Source organism: Oncorhynchus tshawytscha, linkage group LG03 (assembly GCF_018296145.1).
Source record: "Oncorhynchus tshawytscha isolate Ot180627B linkage group LG03, Otsh_v2.0, whole genome shotgun sequence".
Lineage (NCBI taxonomy): Eukaryota > Metazoa > Chordata > Actinopteri > Salmoniformes > Salmonidae > Oncorhynchus > Oncorhynchus tshawytscha.
Window position 1 is genome coordinate 19,996,066 of NC_056431.1, and position 11,787 is coordinate 20,007,852.

The following is an 11,787-nucleotide window of genomic DNA, read 5'->3' on the forward strand; positions in this document are numbered from 1 at the left end:
TAAAAGTATTTCAAAATCTCAAAGAAGAGATAATAACCTCCAGGAATGTGGTGGGTCTTAAAATAGACAGATAAAGCTGCAGCACCTTATGTCATCTGTCTCAAATGAAAGGATGGATACAGGAACAGGAAACTAGGGGGTTCTTCTTTCATCCTTAACCTAAGGACTCATCAATTGTGCCAAGAAACAGCCTCACAGCAGGTGGTACAACAAACACTGTGTGCCTTTTCAAGTTATTTTGCGGGGGTCTATTTCAGGCTAAGGCATACTACTTACTCTTGACCTTCATTTGAGGTATTTGAGCAAAAACCTAGAATTGTTTTTTAAATGTTTTATATGATGAGTTTATATAAACCTATATAAAACATTAGGCTGCTGTGCATTGTCAAGGGGGAATATGCAATAGATGATCGTGGAAATAATGTATCGATGATAGAGCAGTGATAATGATTTGATTATCATCGTGTAGGTCATCAAGCTTTCCACACGATGTCGCTATTCTACATGAGATTCCTTTCAAATTCAAAGGTGAATCAGCCAGTAAGTAATTTACTGTACAACATTTTCAGATATATCAAGCCCTTACACAGTAATCACCTAGTCGTTTCACATAAAGCATAGCATAGTATAATTAATCTAAAATCGGCGTTTGCAAAACTCAGTAAGGCAAGGCAAGAGGGGGCAGGTCGTTCATGAGAGACTTTTCAGTTATGTATTTTCGGTTTTGGTATGAAGCACAATCACCAACTTGAACGTGGGGTCCTCCAGTCCAGTCTCAGACTGCAGTATAACTAAATTAATACTAAGATGGCCCTTTGTATGATATGAGGGTGTAACATAGAATATAGGCTATCGTTTCCTTGACATTCAGAATAAATTGCAACCTCACTCGTAATAGCCCACATGCAAACGTGAGTAGTCTATCTTTTCAAAAAGTAATTTGCGTGTTATATTGTATTATATATTACATAATGCATTGTAATGTGTTAATACCATTCGTCATATCCATCCTGAAGCCTAAACGACTTTGAAATTCACCTAGTTGAAAGTGAAAGTAAAAATGAAGCGCCATAACGTAACAGTTGATTACATACTCCAGCACCCAATGGTGTTTCTTATTAGTCGGCCAGCTGTTTTTCATTAAATGGTCACACTCCTTCCAATATTTTCAGATAATCTATGTCCCAAGGGTTTAATTGGGATTTTGTGTGAACTAATTCCCAAATGTCCACTTTTTCCATAATAGGCTATAAACAAATCTATGTGCACATTTCATTTTCCATATGGTATCCCACTTAGTCCTCCTCAATATAACCCTGATGTTCCTCAACCTCATTATCTATCTGTCCCAAACTCCTGTTCTAGAGCCTGTTCAGGATGCCGAAAATGAACTTCTCTCCACTGCTCTTCCTGTGCATGGATGTGTGTGTGGTGCAGACAGTCCGCTTGGCCCAACTCTCCCCTCTCCTCCTCCCCCATCCCCTCATCACCTTGTGGGGTGGAAGCCTGCTCCGTGCCGGCCTCCACCTCTTTCTCACCTTCACCTTCCCTGGAAGTCCCCTATGGATGAGCAGCTTCGAGGGGCTCCAGAGCATGGGGGTCCTCTGCTTCCATTGCCCAATCTACATCAGCCTTCTCTGGGTATGTGGCCAGTCCATCCTGGGGCAGCTATGGGGATGGCACTCCTGGCAGGGGGTGGGTTTATATTGCTATAATTATGTTAATATATATATATATATATATTAATATATATACCCTTTTTGTTTTAAAAATTGATAAACCAAACAAACTAAAATCACTTTTTTTTCAACTACTTCAGGGCTACTGCATAACAGTCGTAGCATGGTTGTACTGGACACGCTACGTCCCTTCTCTTCTTACCAAGCCCACCAAGGAACCACAGAAGAAGACTGGGGCATCTCTAGAGAAACTGATGGGATACATGAAGCCTTATATCATACGCTTTGGAGTCGTGCTGAGTCTTGTCGTCATCTCTTCCCTTGGTGAGATGGCTTATTCCCCACTACACCGGCCGAATGACTGACTGGATTATGAATGAAGACGAGCCTGAAGCCTTCACTTACGCCATCACGGTCATGTCTGATTACAGTCATGAGGTGTGGTACAGCATATATCAATAATTAGTGATGTGATACTATTGAGTCCTTCCAATTGATACTCCTGTTTAATTTTGAGGTTTCAAGTGTCCTAACCACTTTCATAGGGCATTCATTGTAATGATACTGTAGTAACGTGTTTATTTGCCCTCCTTCTCCCATCTCTATCATTCAGTGCTGTGTGTGACCTCATCTACAACATCACCATGTGTCGCATACACACCTCCATCCAGCGCCTAGGCTTCCAGTCGGTGCTGAAGCAGGAGATCGCTTTCTTTGACAAAGCTCAGACAGGTGAGTCATATCTCATTGCAATCTGCAGGTAACTGCCTAAATAAATTAAATACCACCACTAGCTGCCAGAATAGCTTCAATGTGCTCTGACATAGATTCCCTATACTGCTTTGAGACCCCTCTTTCAAAGTCACTGAGATCTCTTCTTCTAGCCAAGGTAGCCAAAATAATGGGCAGCTGGACATATTTATACATGACCCTAAGCATGATGGGATGTTCATTGCTTAATTAACTCAGGAATCACACCTGGGTGGAAGCACCTGCTTTCAATATACTATGTATCCATCATTTGCTCAAGTGATTTCTTTATTTTGGCAGTTACCTGTACTTCACCTTTCTTAAATATATATATTTTATACAGTTGCTGGTTTACTAATTGATTAAGCTAACTGATAAACACATACTGTATGTCCAAAGTGACGTGAAAAGGAGAGTATCTTAATAAACATGTGATCCTGTCAAGAGTATTGTGCGGGTCTTTCATTTCTTCAAGGTATATATATATATATATATATGTGTGTGTGATATATATTTGCACGCCGTCCCCTCCGCGGGGCTAACTTAACCTATGACCTTTGTTCTAGGTGACCTTGTGTCACGCATCACCACGGACACCAACAACACGAGTGAGTCTCTGAGTGAGAAGTTGAGTCTGCTGATGTGGTACTTCATACGGGTCACTTTCCACTTCATCTTCATGCTCAATCTCTCCTGGAAGCTGTCACTCTTCACCGCTATGGGGCTCCCTATCATCTGGGTCATACCAAAGATATCCGGCAAGCGGTACCAGGTACAGGAAATCAGACCTTTTCTAACCTATTGTTGTGGAAGTAGCCTGGTCCCAGATCTGTTTGTGCCTTTTGGACAAAATGTATGGGGTGACAATGTCAATAAGAGTTGGCTAGACAGCATAAACAGATCTGGGACCAGGTTATAGTGGGGGTAGTTTTGTGAACTACTGAACACTCCCGTGATGAGTAACCTTGTCTGAGAGTTGCAGTTTCGTGTTTGCATACATCTTTATTCTACAAGTTACAGTCACCAAAAACAGCACTACAAAGCAGACAGAACAGAATGTTACCTGACCAATCAGAAGGTAACTGTGAATATTGTTTTTGTCCCATAAGCTCGGTGCGAAGGTTCAAAAGTCACTAGCCCAGGCCAATGACGTTGCCACGGAGACCTTCACCTCTATGAAGACAGTACACAGCTTTGCCAACAAGGAGGGCGAGAAGGAGCGCTACAGAAAGAGGCTGGAGAAGACCTACTCTCTGAATAAAGAGGAAGCAGTAGCCTACGCAGCCTCAACCTGGACCAATAGCTTGAGTCTCAGCTTCAATTGTAAACGGTCACAGTGTGAGAGCAATTTATCAAATTCAGTTCCAAAGAGCTTGGATTGCACATTGACTCACGAGGTTGCATGAATTTGTCTGTAATAAGGACCCTGAGTTTTTCCTGGCCATGTGAACTGACGAGGGAAAGCTCTGGGCCATTGTTATAGACTATAACTACTGTAGGTCCCAGAGTGTTTCCTGGTTACATGATCTGGAAAACTCTGAGCCCTAGTCATAATCCATAGTAACCCCATCTGTCTCCCTCTCAGATGTCAAGCCTGTTCCTGAAGGTCAGTATCCTGTACTATGGCGGTAGTCTGGTGACAGAGGGGACCGTCAGCAGTGGGGACCTGGTGGCCTTTGTGCTCTACGAGCTCCAGTTCTCCTCTGCTGTGGAGGTAAGGCCATAGATGAACAATCTCCATTCAATCTACCTGCCGCCATCTTAAGCTTGGTCCCTACTGCCAAATCCAAACAGACCGAAATGTACACGCCCTAACAAGGCACTGCCAAGTTGTTCTACAGCAAAATAGGGGGTCAAAATGATTCATCATTATCACAACATTTGAATCACAACTAGAGTTTTGAGTAGCAACATTTTGACAGTCACTTACTGGTGCCGCTTTTACACCTCCTGTCTGACAGACCGTGATGTCGTGTTACCCAAGTGTGATGAGGGCAGATATTCGAGTATGTGGACCGACAGCCCCATGTTCCTCCAGAAGGCACCCTTGCCCCACAGAAACTTGAGGGATATGTTCAGTTCAAGAATGTCATATTTACCTACTCTACCAGGGAAGATACACCTGTGCTCAAGGTATCTACAGTATATTTACAGTATACTGTATACACATATACTGGATATGAATTAAAATAACAGAAATTAAATCTCAATTTCTCTCAGGGCCTGTCTCTGGAGCTGAGGCCTGGGCAGATCACTGCCCTTGTGGGGGCTTCTGGAGCAGGGAAAAGCACCTGTGTGAGCCTGCTGGAGAGGTTCTACCTGCCCCAGGAAGGAGAGATCCTATTGGATGGACAGCCACTGAACAGCTACAAGAACCAGTACCTGCACGACCAGGTCATTACAAACAGCAATCGAAGCAATGTTACTCTTCCCCTAAGCTATTTTAGTGCCTAACATAATTAGCTACCAGCCTTTAAAGAAAATTACATGATCACAATGTTTGCCGAGAAGTTATTAACCAACTAAATGCATTATCTAAATGAATAATTTCTCTCAGATCAGTGTGGTGAGTCAGGAGCCGGTGTTGTTTGCTCGTTCTGGCAAGGAGAACATCAAATACCCTGCCTGTTTGGCCCTGTCCGGGGGTGCCATCGGATGGGGCCACAGTGTCTCCTGACCCTTCCTGTCTCAGCCTCAAGTATTTATGCTGCAGTAGTTTATGTATCGGGGGGCTAGGGTCAGTCTGTTATATCTGGAGTACTTCTCCCGTCTTATCCGGTGTCCTATGTGAATTTAAGTATGCTCTCTCTAATTCTCTCTTTCTTTCTCTCTCTCGGAGGACCTGAGCCCTAGGACCATGCCTCAGGACTACCTGGCATGATGACTCCTTGCTGTCCCCAGTCCACCTGGCCGTGCTGCTGCTCCTGTTTCAACTGTTCTGCCTGCGGCTATGGAACCCTGTCTGTTCACCGGACGTGCTACCTGTCCCAGACCTGCTGTTTTCAACTCTCTAGAGACAGCAGGAGCGGTAGAGATACTCTTAATGATCGGCTATGAAAAGCCAACTGACATTTACTCCTGAGGTGCTGACTTGTTGCACCCTCGACAACTACTGTGATTATTATTATTTGACCATGCTGGTCATTTATGAACGTTTGAACATCTTGGCCATGTTCTGTTATAATCTCCACCCGGCACAGCCAGAAGAGGACTGGCCACCCCTCAAAGCCTGGTTCCTCTCTAGGTTTCTTCCTAGGTTTTGGCCTTTCTAGGGAGTTTTTCCTAGCCACCATGCTTCTATACCTGCATTGCTTGCTGTTTGGGGTTTTAGGCTGTGTTTCTGTACAGCACTTTGAGATATCAGCTGATGTAAGAAGGGCATTATAAATAACTGTGATTTGATCTTGATTTGAAATATGTCAGAGATGATGCCACTGATGAGGAGATGTACCAGGCTGCTGAGCTGGACAACGCCCACAAGTTCATCTCTGACCTGCCCAATGGCTATGATACAGGTACAGTGCCTTGCGAAAGTATTCGGCCCCCTTGAACTTTGCGACCTTTTGCCACATTTCAGGCTTCAAACATAAACATATAAAACTGTATTTTTTTGTGAAGAATCAACAACAAGTGGGACACAATCATGAAGTGGAACGACATTTATTGGATATTTCAAACTTTTTTAACAAATCAAAAACTGAAAAATTGGGCGTGCAAAATTATTCAGCCCCTTTACTTTCAGTGCAGCAAACTCTCTCCAGAAGTTCAGTGAGGATCTCTGAATGATCCAATGTTGACCTAAATGACTAATGATGATAAATACAATCCACCTGTGTGTAATCAAGTCTCCGTATAAATGCACCTGCACTGTGATAGTCTCAGAGGTCCGTTAAAAGCGCAGAGAGCATCATGAAGAACAAGGATCACACCAGGCAGGTCCGAGATACTGTTGTGAAGAAGTTTAAAGCCGGATTTGGATACAAAAAGATTTCCCAAGCTTTAAACATCCCAAGGAGCACTGTGCAAGCGATAATATTGAAATGGAAGGAGTATCAGACCACTGCAAATCTACCAAGACCTGGCCGTCCCTCTAAACTTTCAGCTCATACAGAGAAGAAGACTGATCAGAGATGCAGCCAAGAGGCCCATGATCACTCTGGATGAACTGCAGAGATCTACAGCTGAGGTGGGAGACTCTGTCCATAGGACAACAATCAGTCGTATATTGCACAAATCTGGCCTTTATGGAAGAGTGGCAAGAAGAAAGCCATTTCTTAAAGATATCCATAAAGTGTTGTTTAAAGTTTGCCACAAGCCACCTGGGAGACACACCAAACATGTGGAAGAAGGTGCTCTGGTCAGATGAAACCAAAATTGAACTTTTTGGCAACAATGCAAAATGTAATGTTTGGCGTAAAAGCAACACAGCTCATCACCCTGAACACACCATCCCCACTGTCATACATGGTGGTGGCAGCATCATGGTTTGGGCCTGCTTTTCTTCAGCAGGGACAGGGAAGATGGTTAAAATTGATGGGAAGATGGATGGAGCCAAATACAGGACCATTCTGGAAGAAAACCTGATGGAGTCTGCAAAAGACCTGAGACTGGGACGGAGATTTGTCTTCCAACAAGACAATGATCCAAAACATAAAGCAAAATCTAAAATGGAATGGTTAAAAAATAAACATATCCAGGTGTTAGAATGGCCAAGTCAAAGTCCAGACCTGAATCCAATCGAGAATCTGTGGAAAGAACTGAAAACTGCTGTTCACAAATGCTCTCCATCCAACCTCACTGAGCTCGAGCTGTTTTGCAAGGAGGAATGGGAAAAATTTCAGTCTCTCGATGTGCAAAACTGATAGACACATCCCCAAGCGACTTACAGCTGTAATCGCAGCAAAAGGTGGCGCTACAAAGTATTAACTTAAGGGGGCTGAATAATTTTGCACACCCAATTTTTCAGTTTTTGATTTGTTAAAAAAGTTTGAAATATCCAATAAATGTCGTTCCACTTCATGATTGTGTCCCACTTGTTGTTGATTCTTCACAAAAAAATACAGTTTTATATCTTTATGTTTGAAGCCTGAAATGTGGCAAACGGTCGCAAAGTTCAAGGGGGCCGACTACTTTCGCAAGGCACTGTATGTCCCAAAAGCTTCATTCATATTGACTTCATCCTGATAGGATTGGTAATATTGTTTCTTTGGGGCGTTGTTTAGTCCTTACTGATAGAACGTTACACTTTTTTCTGCATAGCTTTAACTTTGAACTGTTAGTGCTTTTCCTTCAGTAACCTACTGATGACATGATTGTAGTGGATGTGTGTTATCCAGCTCTACTGTTCATACTTAATTGTTGTTCTTTATTCCACAGATGCCGGGGAGAAGGGAGGCCAGGTTTCAGGAGGGCAGAAGCAACACATTGCCGTCGCCAGAGCTCCGATCAGACAGCCTCGGATTCTAGTGCTGGACGATGTCACCAGTAACTTGGACACAGAGAGCGAGCATTTGGTAGGAGAACTCTGAGTCTTGTTATCTTTCACTACAACAGACTGACAGATCTATTGTTTGGGGGGATAATCAGTTGCTGTTGACAATTTACTCACAATATAACCCAATGGAGGTTGTTTCCTTCCCTAACATTAAATATTGATTTACAGTGTATTTTAATCTCAGCTAATCTCTGACAGTACAGTGGCTTTAATTCAAACAAACTCATGTTTCTCTCCATGTCCTTAGGTCCACCAAGCTCTGCTCAACGATTCAAACCCCTGCTCAGTCCTGCTGATTGCTCATAAGCTGAGCACTGTGGAGAAGGCCAATCACATTGTCGTTCTCGAGGAGGGAAAGGTGCTAGAGGGGGCCATGTTGAGCTGCTGGAGAAAGGTGGAACCTATGCTGACCTGGTGAACAGGCAGAACACTGGCTTCCAGCGCAAAGAAGGGGAGGAGCTAAACAACTAAAACAGAGGCTCCAATCCCATGACACTTCTCAATTTACACTGAAATCCCACTCTGCCACCATCTCACATTTTCAACATTATTACCTACTAGTTCTACTGCATCGCATATGCTTAACAAATACTCTGAGATCATAGCATCAAACTGTTGTTAAATGATCATTATCCCCTCACTGATTACAATAAGAGACCTGTAATATAAGAGGTTTCATACAAAGAGCACATTTCTATGTTCAACTTTCTATTTGCACTATAGTGTAACTAAAGTATTCTTTCTGCCCCAAATGCCTTTTGTATTTATTTTTACATTTATTTTTGTTGAATTGTTCTCCCACATCTGTGTTCTAACTATATAGTGTAAATAGGGATCCCAAAGAATGTTTTGTTTTTCTGTCTCTTCAAGGCAGTACAATACAGGAGCCTTTTTCTGTTCTGTGTTAATGACAATAAACATTCTGCTCTCTGAAATCATTTCGTATCTGAATGTGGGGGAATTGTTACATAATAACAGCATGATGTGTACGTTTTGCAGTTGCTCTGTATTATTATGGGAAATGCCTAATGACATGCTTTCACTTATTCTTTCCATTGCTACAGGCCTAGACAATGATGCCAAAGGCCAAGCCGAATCGCATACATTGACCCCCAGCAATACTGTTAGTGTTTAGAGGGTAACCAGCACAGACGAGGGGTAACCAGCACAGACGAGGGGTAACCAGCACAGACGAGGGGTAACCAGCACAGACGAGGGGTAACCAGCACAGACTAGGGGTAACCAGCACAGACAGGGGTAACCAGCACAGACGAGGGGTAACCAGCACAGACGAGGGGTAACCAGCACAGACGAGGGGTAACCAGCACAGACGAGGGGTAACCAGCACAGACGAGGGGTAACCAGCACAGACGAGGGGTAACCAGCACAGACGAGGGGTAACCAGCACAGACGAGGGGTAACCAGCACAGACGAGGGGTAACCAGCACAGACGAGGGGTAACCAGCACAGACGAGGGGTAACCAGCACAGACGAGGGGTAACCAGCACAGACGAGGGGTAACCAGCACAGACAAGGGGTAACCACACACGTCACAGGGGCTATAAAGCTGAAGCATCCGTTTAGAACATTTTCTCACCACCAAATATGTTGTTGAGAGGAAGTCCAGTCGTGGGTCGTGGGAGAAATCACAAACACATGGTTAGCAGATGATATTGCGAGTGTAGCAAAATGCTTGTGCTTCTAGTTCTGACAGTGCAGCAATAACTAACATGTAATCTAACAATTCCACAACTACCTAATACACACAAATCTAAGTAACGGAATGGAATAAGAATATATACATATAAATATATGGATGAGCAATGACAGGGCAGCATAGGCAAGATGCAATAGATGGTATAAAATACAGTATATACATATGAGATGAGAAATGCAAGATATGTAAACATTATTAAAGTGCATTATTATTATGACATTCTTTTCACCTTTATTTAACCAGGTAGGCCAGTTGAGAACAAGTTCTCATTTACAACTGCAACCTGGCCAAGATAAAGCAAAGCAGTGCAACACAAACAACACCAGGGTTACACATGGAATAAACAAACGTACAGTCAATAACCAAATAGAACAAAATCTATATACAGTGTGGGCAAATGAGGTAAGATTAGGTAGGTAAGGCAATAAATAGACCGTAGTGGTGAAGTAATTACAATTTAGCAATTAAAACCTGGAGTGATAGATGTGCAGAAGATGAATGTGCAAGTAGAAATATTGGGGTGCAAAGGAGCAAAAAAATAAAACAATATGGGGATGAGGTAGTTGGATGGGCTACTTACAGATGGACTATGTACAGGTGCAATGATCTGTGAGCTGCTCTGACAGCTGATGCTTAAAGCTAGTGAGGGAGATATGAGTCTCCAGCTTCAGTGATTTTTGCAATTCGTTCCAGTCATTGGCAGCAGAGAACTGGAAGGAAAGGCGGCCAAAGGGGGAATTGGCTTTGGGGGTGATCAGTGAAATATACCTGCTGGAGCGCATGCTACGGGTGGGTGCTGCTATGGTGACCAGTGAGCTGAGATAAGGCGGGGCTTTACCTAGCAAAGACTTATAGATGACCTGGTGGGTTTGGCGACAAATATGAAGCGAGGGCCAGCCAACAAGAGAATACAGGTCGCAGTGGTGGGTAGTATATGGGGCTTTGGTGACAAAACGGATGGCATTGTGATAGCAAATTGGATGCAGTCTGAGTAAAGTGTTGGAGGCTATTTTGTAAATGACATCACTGAAGTCAAAGATCGGTAGGATAGTCAGTTTTACGAGGGTATGTATGTTTGGCAGCATGAGTGAAGGATGCTTTTTTTGCGAAATAGGAAGCCGATTCTAGATTTAATTTTGGATTGGAAATGCTTAATGTTAGTCTGGAATGAGAGTTTACAGTCTAACCAGACACCTAGGTATTTGTAGTTGTCCACATATTCTAAGTCAGAACCGTCCAGAGTAGTGATGCTGGACAGGCGGGCAGGTGCAGGCAGCGATCAGTTGAAGAGCATTTAGTTTTACTTGCATTTGAGAGCAGTTGGAGGCCACGGAAGTAGAGTTGTATGGCATTGAAGCTTGTCTAGAGGTTAGTTAACACAGTGTCCATAGAATGGCCAGGAGTATACAGAATGGTGTCGTCTGCGTAGAGGTAGATTAGAGAATCACCAGCCTCAAGAGCAACATCATTGATGTATACAGAGAAAAGAGTCGGCCCGAGATTTGAACCCTGTGGCACCCCCATAGAGACTGCCAGAGGTCCGGACAACAGGCCCTCGGATTTGACACACTGAACTCTGTCTGAGAAGTAGTTGGTGAACCAGGCGAGGCAGTCATTTGAGAAACCAAGGCTGTTGAATCTGTTGATAAGAATGTGGTGATTGACAGAGTCGAAAGCCTTAGCCAGGTCGATGAATATGGCTGCACGGTATTGTCTTTTATCGATGGTGGTTATGATGTCGTTTAGGACCTTGAGCTTGGCTGAGGTGCACCCATGACCAGCTCGGAAACCAGATTGCATAGCGGAGAAGGTACGGTGGGATTCAAAATGGTCGGTGATCTTGTTTGTTAACTTGGATTCGAAGACCTTAGAAAGGCAGGGTAGGATAGATATAGGTCTGTAACAGTTTGGGTCTAGAGTGTCTCCCCCTTTGAAGAGGGGCATGACCGCGGCAGCTTTCCAATCTTTGGGGATCTCAGACGATACGAAAGAGAGGTTGAAAAGGCTAGTAATAGGAGTTGCAACAATTTTGGCGGATAATTTTAGAAAGAGAGGGTTCAGATTGTCTAGCCCAGTTAATTTGTAGAGGTCAAGACTTTGCAACTCTTCCAGAACATCAGCTATCTGGATTTGGGTGAAGGAGAAAT

The 11,787-nt window shown here is 43.5% G+C and overlaps 1 pseudogene; it reads left to right on the top strand.

The window, feature by feature from the left end:
* Positions 1 to 474: 474 nt before the first annotated feature.
* Positions 475 to 8,861, top strand: LOC112229767 (annotated as a pseudogene).
* Positions 8,862 to 11,787: the final 2,926 nt, after the last annotated feature.